Raw genomic sequence first — 13,198 nt, forward strand, 5'->3', positions numbered from 1 at the left:
TTTTTCCGTTTATATCGCAAACATTAAAAATCGCAGAGGCAATCAAATACCATCAAAAGAAAGCTCTATTTGTGGGAAAAAAAGGACGCAAATTTTGTTTGGGTACAACATTGTATGGCCGCGCAATTACCAGTTAAAGCAGCGCAGTGGAAAATTGTAAAAACACCTCTGGTCTTAAGGCTGACAAATGGTCCGGTGGGAAAGTGGTTAATAGCCAAGTTCACATTTTACAACAAAAATGCACATATATTTGCAGAATTTTTTTTTAATAAAAATTAAATAAAAATTAAATTAAAAAAAAAAAAAAACCTGCAAAAAGGTCTGTATTAACCACTTAAGGACCTAGGCTCTTAGATTTGTAGTTAAAAAGCATTTTTTTTTTTGCTGGAAAATTACTCATACTTTTTTCCCCCGAACACCCTAGAGAATAAAATGGCGGTCGTTGCAATACTTTGTCACACCGTATTTGTGCAGCGGTTTTACAAGCGCATTTTTGGGGGGAAATAAAATACAACAGTAAGGTTTGCCCAAATTTTGTTTACATTGTGAAAGATAAGGTTACGCCGAGTAAATGGATACCCAAAATGTCACGCTTCAAAAAAAATTGCGCCCGCTCGTGGAATGGTGACAAACTTTTACCCTTAAAAATCTCCATAGGCGACATTTAAAAAAAAAAAAAAAAAATTTTTACAGGTTGCATGTTTTGAGTTACAGAGGAGGTCTAAGGGCTAGAATTATTGCTCTTGCTCCAACAATCGCGGCGATACCTCATGTGTGATTCGAACACAGTTTTCATATGGGGCGTTGCTCACATTTGTGTTTGCTTCTGCACATAAGCTCGGCAGCACAGGGCGCACTTAAAAAAAAAAAAATGTCTTCATTTATTTTACCTTTTATTTTTACACTGTTCTTTTAATAAAAACGGTATTTTGATGTGTACACTGTATTAGAGGTCGACCGATATATCGTCAGGCCGATATATCGGCTGATATTTGGCCGTTTGAGAAATCGGCATAGGCTGATTTTTATCCAAGTTAGGCCGATATTTAACATGGCCGCTAGTGGTGCCACGGCTCCAGAACTAGGCCGAAGCCGCGGCCTTTCCTGATGCTGTGACCGTGGCGGCAGTCCGCGGATTGCCGCTGCGGTCACAGCATCAGGAAAGGCCGCGGCTTCGGCCTAGCTCCGGAGCCGCGGCCATCTTGGTACACCCAGCGCGGCGGCCCTCCTCTCTGTTTACACCCACAGATGAGGAGGTTGTGGGACACACACCGCTCTCTGGTGTCTGTACTACGGGGGGCAGTCTGTACTGAGGAGGGGGGTGTCTATACTGGAGGGAGAGGGGGTCTGTACTGAGGGTGGTGACACCATTTTTTTTGCACCAGTGCCAATTAGTGCCACTTGCCATCCAGTGCCATATGCCAATGCCTCCTGCCAGTGCCAATACCAGTGCCACCATGCATTGCCAATTAGTGCCACCTTCCATCCAGTGCCACCTGCCAGTGCCAACTAAAGCCATCAGTGCCACCTGCCAATGCCAACCAGTGCCATCTGCCAATGCTATTGTCATCCAGTGCCACCTGCCAGTGCCAATTAGTGCCACCTGCCAGTCAGTGCCACCTGCCAGTCAGTGCCATCTGCCAGTACCATCTTTCAGTGCAACTTGCCAGTGCCAATAAGTGCCACCTGCCAATAAGTGCCACCTGCCAATCAGTGCCTTCTGCTAGTGCCATCTTCCAGTGCCAATTAGTGCCATCCAATGCCACAAAAAAAAAAAACGGCATCATATAATTCGGCCGCCCTGATTTCTAAATATCGGCACCGGACAGAGAAAAACCCATATCGGTCGACCTCTACACTGTATAAAACACCCTAAAAACCCCATTATATCTTTTGTGAAACACAACAAAATTCACACACCAAACTGCACATAAAAATCGCACCACAAAGCACCAAAAATGCACCTGTGTCAATGTGCATTAAAACATGAATTTTTATGCACATTGCATTGTGTTTTTATGTCGGTTGGCGTGCTTTTTCAAAGTCATTGCAAAATAACGTGTCACCGGAAGGGTCAAAATACTTTATTCAATCATTATTTTCAGGTACGATGCATTGCATTCACCTCAGGTTGCTAAGGTGCTAGAATCGCATGATGATTCTCATGTGCATCAGAGTGCCAGTTTTTTTTTTTTTTTTATTATTGAAAGCCCCTGGCGTGTGAAACATTCAAAAACTTCATCCGGTGCCAAAAGACTTTGGACAAACACAAAAATACAAAAAAGTGACAAACAAAAAAAATAAATAAAAGAAAGTGGGGGGAGGGAGGAAGTGAAGAGGAGAGTGAAAAGGTGGCCATTGTGCAATACAATGGCCAGGCCCTTCGGACAGGAATAAAAAATTGCTCTGGGCCCAGCCCAGGAGGCAGGTGACTGCCACTCCAGGGGCATATACACCATAGGCTTGCAAGTCCCTATCCGAACCCCTGACTGGATCAGTGCAACCCCCAGTCCCTGCCAGATAGAGAGCCCTTCTAGGTTTTCTAAGGGAGAGACGCCCATGCAATAGCAGCCTTCACTGAAACTAGCCCTTTCTGGCCCCCATCAATCCAGCGGATTTGCATGGCATCACCCCACCCCGACAGGGCGACACCAGTTCTTCCACTGGACGCCGATAGGAACAGTGACCACACCAACACCAGTCAGCAGGCCAGAGAAACCCAGCCCTTCGACCAGACCAAATGCAGCCCATCCACCCTCACCAGGAGCACCTTTCAAGCCTGCTCAGATATGACCATCACTGGCCTGCAGAACCTTAGGAGCGCCGAATGTGAGATTCCCATACTCAGAAGCAGAATGTATTTTGGGGTGTAAATTCCACATATTCCCATGGCATGTGTGAGCGATATTACAATTTAAAGTGAAACCGGTGTATAAATGAAAAAAAAAAAAAATTGTAAAAAACATTAAGGTTTTTAAAAGATTTGACAAAACAAAATCTTCCATGGGCTCAACAACTAACTTTTAGCACCTGTGATCGGCAATCAGAATGTAAAAGCTGGGTAAATTTCTATTTTTTTTTTTATATATATATATATATATATATATATATATATATATATATATACACACACACACACACACATATACATATATATATATACATACATACATACACACACACACACACACACATAGCATGCCATAGTTTGTAGATGCTTTAACTTTGACGCAAACCACCTTACAGGTACGTTGGTAGGAGGAAGTGGATGTATCAGGGTATAGCCTGCAGCTGTAGGTTGCAAAGAGCTAGGTTGCAGCTATGATGTTGCAAAGAGATAAGGCTGTATGGGACTCTCCCTCCTGATTGCCAAACACAGCAGAGGGGCAACATTGGCTCCCGCTGCTCTCAAACACAGTGGGCCAATGAGAAGAGAGTGGGGCAGGGCCTAGCCACAGCTCCATGTCGGAATGGAAACACAGAGCTTGGGTGCCCTCATAGCAAGCGGTTTGCTGTGGGGGCATTCAGCACGAGAGAGGGGCCAGTAGCGCCAAAGAGGGACCAGAGAAGGGGAGGATCCAGGCTGCTCTGTTCAAAACCACTGCACAGAGAAGGTAAGCAGAACAGGTTTGTTATAAAAAACACACACACAATCTGCCTTTAATCATGAGGTTTGGATGACACAGTTTAGGATTTGCCAAGCAGCACTTCTTAATTGCACAGAGATAAACAGATTCGCTGCTAAAGTTAACAAAACCAATTAACATTTCATATACGTTAACATCACCTATTGCATTCAAGTGTAAATTCCAACTTAGGAGTGTTAATGAAACAAGAAAACAAAAAACACATATGAAAGAGTAAAGCATTTTACTTTTTAAATTAAATAAATGGCGTGGCCCTGTCCCCCGATGGCTTATATAGTGTTCAGAAGCAAACATTTTAAAGAATATGCTACCCAAACATTTCATATTCCTGCCATGTACTTGTATGAAAAAGTCCCCTGTTCTCTTTGTATTGCTTGCTTTATGTGAAATATCCCTGGTGTTCCTGCCAGTCCCTCCGCTTTCCCATTAAAAACTGACCACACTAAGGTGTCACACACTGGACATTTTAAAAGAAGCCGTTTGTCTGCAGGTGTTTTTTTTTTTCTGCAGCCAGTACACTCCCCAGCATGTTATCCTATGTGTCCATGCACACAGGTCGTTATAATTGTTTTTTGGCAGCAATGTTTTCTGTCTGGAAAAAAACCCAGAACTAGTGAATTTTAAAAGGAGGTTTTCAGCTGTAAAAACACTCTAAAAACTTGGCTATTTAGTGTTTATCAGCGTTTGAGCCGTAAGCTTTTGTGGGAGTATAGTTTTGCTAAAATATATAAAAAATAAATTAAATAAAAAACATCCGGTGTGCACAAACCTTTGGCAGAAGAATACAACGTGGTCAGTTCTCTAGCTGTGCTGGGAACTCAGCCTCCTCTCCACCATGGATTCAGAGAACTGGGTTAAAGTGCTGTGGTCAGATGAGCTTAAAGTCAAGCTCTTTGGCATAAACTCAACTCGCCATGTTTGGAGGAGAAAGAATGCTGCCTATGACCCCAAGAACATCATCCCCACCATCAAACATGGAGGTGGAAACATTATGCTTTGGGGGTATTTTTCTGCTAAGGGGACAGGACAACTTCACTGCATCAAAGGGACGACGGGTGAGAACCTCCTTTCCTCAGCCAGGCCATTGAAAATGGGTTGTGGAGTAGTATTCCAGCATTACAATTACCTGAAACACACGGCCATGGCAACAAAGGAGTGGCTCAAGGAGAAGCACATTAAGGTCCTGGAGTGGGCCTTAAGCCCAAAGAAAATACGTGGAGGGAGCTGAAGGCAAACCAGCCTCAAAACCTTAATGGAGAGGATCTGCAAAGAGGAGCGAGACAAAATCCCTCTGAAATGTGTGCAAACCTGGTGGTCAACTACAAGAAACCTCCAATTGCCGACAAGAACCAAGTCATGTTTTGCGAAGAGGTCAAATACGTTTTTGTTATTCCGTCTCACTGTTAAAATAAACATACCATTAAAATTATAGACTGATCTTTTTGCAGTGGGCAAAATCAGCAGAGGATCAAATACGTGTGTGTCTCTTTCTGTAAAGCGGGAGTGGTGATCAGTGTATTGCCACACATAGCGCATGCCCCCTACAGTTAGAAGCACTCCCTAGGGCACACTTAAAGTGGAGGTTCACCGTAAAAAATAAATTTTTAACATTACATTCAGCCGAGTTGTCCTAATGACAATCGGCTGTTTTTTTTTTTTTTTCGTACATACCGTATTTTCACCGCCGCTTCCGGGTATGTCTTCTGCGGGACTGGGCGTTCCTAATGGATTGACAGGCTTCCGACCGCTGCATACTGCGCGTCACGAGTTGCCGAAAGAAGCCGAACGTCGGTGCGCAGGCGCCGTATAAAGCTGCAGCGACGTTCGGCTTCTTTCGGCAACTCGTGACGCGCTGTTTGCGACGGTCGGAAGCCTGTCAATCAATTAGGAACGCCCAGTCCCGCAGAAGACATACCCGGAAGCGGCGGTGAAAATACGGTATGTACGGGGGGGGGGGGGGGGAACAGCCAATTGTCATTAGGACAACTCGGCTGAATGCAATGTTAAAAATGTATTTTTGGGTGAACCCCCGCTTTAACCCCTTCAGCACCACCTAGTGGTTAACACCTTCACTACCAGTGTCATTTTCACAGCAATCAGTGCATTTTAATAGCACCGATTGCTGTAAAACTGACAAATGGTCCCGAAAATGTGTCAAAAGTGTCCACCATAAAGTTGCAGTCACGATATATAAAAAAAAAAAAAAAAAAAATAGCAGATCTACTCGTCAAAAATAATAAAAATGCCATAATTCTATCCCCCATGTTGTAGACACTACAACTTTTGCGCAAGCCAATCAATGTATGCTTATTGCGATTTATATATAATTATTTTTTTTTTTGGGGGGGGGGGTAGCAAAAAAGTAAATATTTGCATTTTTTTCAAAATTGTCGCTCTATTTTTGTTTATAGCGCAAATAAAATAAAAAACCCAGAAGTGATCAAATACCACCAAAACAAAGCTCCATTTGTGGGGGGGGGGGGGGGGGGGGGGGGGGGGGGACCGTCAATTTTGTTTGAGTGCAAGGTGCAATTGTCAATTAAAGCAAAGCAGTGCCAAATCGCAAAAAGTGGCCTGGTCTTTGGACAGAAAAATGGTCCGGGGCTTAGGTGGTTAAAGTACTTTATTCACATGGCTTTGAAATAAGCACTCGACTTAGAGGTTACTCTGGTGCAATATAAAATATAAACCAGTGGCCATTTCTTCCAAGATTTAAAAAAAAAAAAAAAAAAAACACAAACAAACAAAAACACACACACACACACACACACACACACACACACACACCTGTTCAGTTAGAACAGGCTGCAGTCTGAAGATTGGTCATACTCAATGAGTATGCAGACTTTTAGAAATACAGGGGGTCCCCGACTTACGAACAGGACGCTGCGGGGACTATCTGCCGTTCTGAGCCTCGGAAAAGTCCGTAATTGGGTGCGCATTCACATTCGCATGCACGGTGCGACTTATGAATATTTCCAGATTACAAACAGGAAAGTCCCAACTCGTTGGTAAGTCGGGGACCCCCTGTACACGTAGTCAGCCTAGATCTGACAGCCAATGATCCAATATTGGGTCTACATGTTTCAGTCAGACTGTTCAACACACACCCACTCCTTGTACAAACGTACACATTATTCAAATAGAAAAGTGAGCAATGCATCTTTGGAAAAATAAATTTTATTAAAAAAAATAAAAAAAATTCAAATGCCTTTTGCTGTGCCGATTAGAACTTGTTATGAAGTAATAAGGCCAAAAAAGCATAGCCACACACAAAAGAAAGAGGTGGCAAAAGCAGATATTGAGCAAAAACCTAAATTTGTCAGACAGACCAAGAAGAAACAAAATACCTGTAAGCGCATTGAGGCATATCCATAGGGATTATTCCAAGCTAGGCTGCATAGATAAAATCAGAGATAGCCTTTATTTTCCCATCCCTCCGTCTTATCTTATTCACTTTTAAGCCCTGATCAGGTTTTCCAAAGGGAATTGTGTTATCACAGGCTGTGGACGGAAAATCCGACCATTTGACATTTGTATGCGCCATCGGACAAATGTTGTCAGATTTTCCGCAGACAAATGTTGGATGGCAGGCTTTAAAATTTTCTGCAAACAGTCTGTCAGATTTTCCAATCGTGTGTACACAAGTCCATTGGCTAAAAGTTCAAAGTACAAACACGCATGCTCGGAAGCAATGCTTAAACACAACATTAGCAGAAGGTGACCAAAGGGTGACGCTAAAGAGCTGAAAACACACACATAGTTTCGCGTTTGTTGGCCAACAATTGTGTGCCGTTTGTATGCAAGACAAAATTCCTGGCCAACGCCCTTTGGACAAAAGTCCTACGATTTATCTGCAGAAAATTAGATCGTGTGTATGAGGATTTACTCACTTACGAATAGGACAATTAAATCATGAAAAAAAAAAATAGTGTAAAAATAATTTCAAATTGACAATGGGTGTATTTGATAGCTCATCAGGACAGCGTTAGTGTAAAGCGCAAAAGTGACCATATCAGGAAAATAAAATTTGCCCGAAAAAGTAAATCACTCTGCATAGGAATGTAAAAATACAGTATTAACTTCTCCAGTTGCTGCTTAATGCCAAGCCATTACAAAAAAAAAATAAAAATGGTGTCCTTCTGAGAAACAGACAATTCTGGTACAATCACTATCTGATCCTCCTCCTTTGTTCAGTGGCTCCTCCCACAATCTTAAGGTTGCAGTACTGATCGTGAGTTCAGCAGGAGGGGGATTGGGTGACGGACCCTTTCTGAAAGGGTAGCTTTAAAGTGCAACTCCACTTTCATGGGGGGGGGGGGGAATGCAAATTCTGAAAAAAATATAGCGTATACAATTGCGACACAAGTTACTGTATTTATTGGCGTATAACACTCACTTGTTTACCCTGAAAATAGAGGGTAAACTGTGCCTGCGTGTTATACGCAGGGGGCTGTGGAAAGTTTTTTTCCTGAAACTTTCCTCTTAAAGTTAGGGTGCGTGTAATGCGCCTGTGCGTGTTATACGCCGATAAATACGGTATATTGTAATTGAATGTCATTAAAAATTACCTTTCCAATCTGCAGCTGCTGTAATTTTCAGAAAATGCAATATGGCTACCTGGAGGTGTTCTGTACACAAAAGGTGTAAAGAACAGACCGCAGAAACATTTCCCGCTTATACGATTGGCTCAAATTTCCCAGAAGCCTACACTAAAGATACAAGTCAGATTTCAGGCATCTCCTACAACAAAAACATTTTTTGGTCAGATTTTCAATAGGAAATCACGGCTAAAGGGATGCAGGCACAGCAGCCTTCCTCAATAGAGACCTGCAGCTGCACAGCAGATTGATAATTATAAAAACCACTCCCATTAGACTCACTTAGCACTGGGGCACAGAGGAACAAAGATTGATTTCTTCAGAACATCAAAACATAGGCATCTGCAACAAAGTTTTTTAAAATCCTTGCAGTGTACAGAGATCACCCAGAAGGGAATGTTTTTTTTACTCAACAAAGGTGGAGTTACGCATTAAAGTGGCTGGCCACACCAATCACAAAAGTGGACCCCTGATGCACTGTATGCCTGGCCATTTGATGGGAACCAAGGGAGATGCCAATATGTCCAAAATGGGACCCATTATTATTCGATCTGGATGGTCTGCAGCAAGCAGTATCACTGTTACTTGACTGGGACAACCAAATTGACTTGCTCCTTGCTCACAGCACAGGGGAATCGGCTAACTGAATACTGAGGAACCAATCATAGGAACGGCGTGCTTGCAGGACTGACAGGAGATCATTTACCTGCTCAGAGACCAACCGTTGCGGTGATCTGGATACTTGAAGGACTGGCATCACATGAATACCAACAAGTTGTCACTAGAGGAAGAGAGCAAGTACTTTTTTGCATGACCGATCATATCGGCAGTTACGGATACCCGGTGTGCTGGGATCCTCGTATACGGGCCGGATCGGATGCTATTACACATGCCCTCTGTGACACAACGTGATCAATTTCAACTATAGGTACAGTCCCCCATTGACAAATCCTGTGGAGATTTCAGGAGGCACGACAGGCAATGTCTCCATACTTGGAAAATGTAACAAGTGGCTAGATATGAGTGGATGACTTATTCCATCTATTGCAGCGATCCACCTGACAGGTTCATCAGGACTTCTATTTATACACACACACACACACACACACACACACACACACACACAGGATCAATTTCCATGTGACCTATAGGAAGTACCCCATCAGAGATCCGTTTCCCAGACCTAGCTGTAATAGACCAGGCTTCTGCATTCGCCCAATGCGGCTATAAGGTGCAGAGCTTTCCATTCAGACATCTGGGGATTTCATTGTTAGTCTGATTTTCAGTGTATTTTTGTTGTGGGTGAAGTGGAAATTGAGTTTTTGGATAGTGTTCTAGTAATGCCGTCTATCTCAATAAATTAGACATGAGGACTGGAGATAACCCTTGGGTGTGCATTTTATTTTTGTGATATCTTACATCGACAACCATTAAAAATGTATATAGATGGGAGAGAACCAAACCCCTTAGGCCCCATACACACGGGAGGATTTATCCGCGGATACGGTCCAGCGCGACGCTGTCATATAAGGAATTCCACGCATGCGTCAAATCATTACGACGCATGCGGGGGATCCCTTCGGAAGGATGGATCCGGTGAGTCTATACAGACCAGCGGATCCATCCGTTGGGATGGACTCCAGCAGATGGATATGTTCTGCATGTCAGCGAATATTCGATCTGCTGGAATCCATCCCAGGAGAGATATATCCGCGGAAACAGATCCGCTGGCGTGTACACACCATAGGATCTATCCGCTGAAACCCATTTGCTGGGATTTATCTGCGGATGGATTCTATGGTGTGTACGGGGCCTTAGAGTGTCTGTGCCTCTCAGGAACCCTGCAGACACCCCCTTGAAGCTACTTCTCCATGATGTCCCACCTCCCCATCAACACTGGAAAAGCATTGGAAATTAAACTGGGGATACACCTCTCAGGTGAGGATTGGACATGCATAAATACTATCATCCATAAATATTCTTTTAAAGCGCAACACCACTTTTTTTTTTTCTTAAAACATTGCCCCCTGGGTGATTTATGTACATTGCAAGGATTATAACCTTTGTTGCAGATTCCTACCTTTTGTTATTCTGAAGAAATCTATGTGCATTTGTCTGTGCCTCTGGGCTGAGTGAGTTTAATGGGACTGGTTTCATAATTATCAGTCAGCTGCAGGACACGAATGAGGAAAGCTGCTGGGCCTGCATTCCTTTAGACGTGTTCCTATTGAAAATATCTCTCCAAAAATTACATTTTGTTGCAGGGGGATACATGAAATCTGACTTGTTGCTTAGGCAGACTTCTGGAAAAATTGGTGAGCCAATTACACAAGTTGGAAATTATGTTTTTAGGGAGTGGTCAGCACACATTCTGTGCACAGAACAACTCCATGTAGACATATTGCTTTGAATTTATAGAAAATTACAGCAGCTGCAGATTGAAAAAGGAAAGGTAATTTTTAATAACATTCAATTACAATATCACTATACCTGCCCCATCCTTGAAACTTTACTTTAAGTCCCTGAAATATTGGCGTGCAGGAAATATGGCAATGTTAAGCTAGTGGACATCCAATGCAGAATTTGGATATGCATATATTTTTAGGGATTTGAGGTCCAAAATTTGGCAGATGCCACCATTCGGTTTTCAGACTGCAAACAGGGTTGAACAAAACACTGAGCTTTTCCTTTGCATGCACTGGAAATACCACTCCTTGTGCCTGAAGTCAACTTAGAGCCACCCACAAACCTGCCTGTTTTTGAAGGTGAAGTTGGAAGATTGACAGGTAGAAATCTAGAAAGGGGCAGAGATAGAAATGTTGCATCTCCTATAAAATGACAAATTGGATCAAGGAGGTCTGGACCATCTGTGATGCAGACTATCACACTACCAACTTAGTTGGAAAGTGGACTATGGGGTAGGCTTCGAGCATTCATGGCTTGTGACAAGATGATGGAACCTGTCTTTGACTTAAAAGGAAGGACATCTGGATGGAGCATAAGGACTCCTTGCAGGGAGAAGAGTATCTGATGTAGCAATAAGCCTAAGCATTTTTTTTTTTGTGATTTTAACATACTCTACCCCCCAAAGTAACTTCCTTGATAGATATAACAAGGGATTCAAACAAGCATTTGCATAACAGACACCTTTTGCAAGCAGACTCAGCAGATCAAACTCTGCAGAGGCGCTTTCCTGGCGGCCTAGCCGCGGACGCGGTGCCCATTGATTTTAATGGGCAGGAGCGGTGGAGGAGCAGTATATACACACACACACACACACACACACACACACACACACCGCTTCAAAGATGCTGCTAGGAGGACTTTTTTTTTACCGTCCTGCTAGCGTACCGCTCCAGTGTGAAAGTCCTCAGGGCTTTCACACTAAAGAGACAGCAGCGGCTGTTTCAGGGAGCTTTGCAGGCACTATTTTTAGGGTTATAGCACCTGCAAAGCACCCAAGTGTGAAAGCCCTGTCTAAAAGGAGGGAACATTCTCAACGAAAAACAAACACACTTTTTCTTTTTTTCTTTTCCTTTTTAACAGTGATAGATGCTGGCTGAGAAGGGAAATTGCTACCAGTACAAACCATTTTTTTCATAAAATTCATTCTTCATAAGCTATAACCAAGTAAACATTTGGATAAATATATACTAGTCCTAATATAGCCAATCCTCGTGCAAAACACAGATAGTGTGTGTGTGCGCGCAGAAGAAAAGTCTTTCTAGAATTCACCAGCCGATTAGTGCCAACAAAAAAGTTTGTTTAAGCCGAGGAGATTCTGGTGCTGCTGGTACACAATACATTGATAAGTGAGAAATATGGCCTAAAGCCTTAGCTTGTGTCCCATAACACGCAGGACATGAAGATTCTTTTGTAGGATCCCCCCTGTCCACCTCACCTTCCTCAAAGGGATTAGGAGGGTTATGGAAACACTGAAGGGATAAAAAGGTGGAGAGAGTGGCAGAAGAGCGCTCACCTTGGCACCAGTTCTCAAGGTGTAAACTCAGAGGAACTGTTCCAGAAACTGCTAGTGAGCCCTAAAGGCAATAAAGAGTTGGAACTGACATAAGTGTCAGTTGAAGGAGGCAAAGATACTAGAAAAAAACTGAAGCCTCACAGAGTGGGTGAGGTTGTGGGGAGGAACTGGGAGCAAAGCTTTTGCCAGTGTCCAATCAGCTGGGACCATAGTCACTAAGAAAACAATTGGTAACACACTACAGCGCGAATGACTGAAATCATGCAGAGCCCGTAAGTTCGGTCTGCTCAAGAAAGCACATGTACAGACCCGTCTGAAGTTTACCAACGAAAATCTGAATGATTCAGAGGAGAACCAGGTAAAAGTGTTGTGGTCAGAGGAGACCAAAATCAAGCTCTTTGAAAATCAACTCAACTTGCTGTGTTTAGAGGAGGTGGCATGCCGTCCATGAGCCCAAGAACACCATCCACACTGTCAAACACAAAAGGTGGAAACATTATTGCCTTAGGGGTGTTTTTCTGCTAAGGGGACATGACAATTTCACTGCATCAAAAAGGGATGATGAACGGGGCCATGTACTGTCAAATCTTGGGCGAGAACCTCCTTCCCTAAGCCAGGGCATTGAAAAATGGGTCTTGGGTGGGTATTCCAGCATGACATTGACCCAAAGTACAGGGCCAAGACAACAAAGTGGTTTAAGAATAAGCACATTAAAAAGGTCCTGGAGTGGCCAGCCAGTCTCCAGACCTTCATCCCATAGAAAATACATTGGAGGGAGCTGAAGGTTTCAGTAATCAAACGTCAGCCTCGAAACCTTAATGACTTCGAGAAGATCTGCAAAGGAGTGGGACAAAATCCCAAGATGTGTGCACACCTGGTGGCTAGAGCTGCACGATTAATCGTCAAGCATAGTTATCGCAATTGTTTTCCCGTTTCGATCTTGACAAAGTATTACCAGATCTTTCTATGCA

The 13,198-nt window shown here is 43.2% G+C and overlaps 1 protein-coding gene across 12 annotated transcripts in view; it reads right to left on the reverse strand.

The window, feature by feature from the left end:
- Nucleotides 1–13,198, reverse strand: part of DLG1 (discs large MAGUK scaffold protein 1) — a 370,222-nt gene that overhangs the window by 318,277 nt on the left and 38,747 nt on the right. The window lies entirely within an intron of this gene.

This window comes from Rana temporaria, chromosome 4 (genome assembly GCF_905171775.1).
Source record: "Rana temporaria chromosome 4, aRanTem1.1, whole genome shotgun sequence".
NCBI classification, from domain to species: Eukaryota; Metazoa; Chordata; class Amphibia; order Anura; family Ranidae; genus Rana; species Rana temporaria.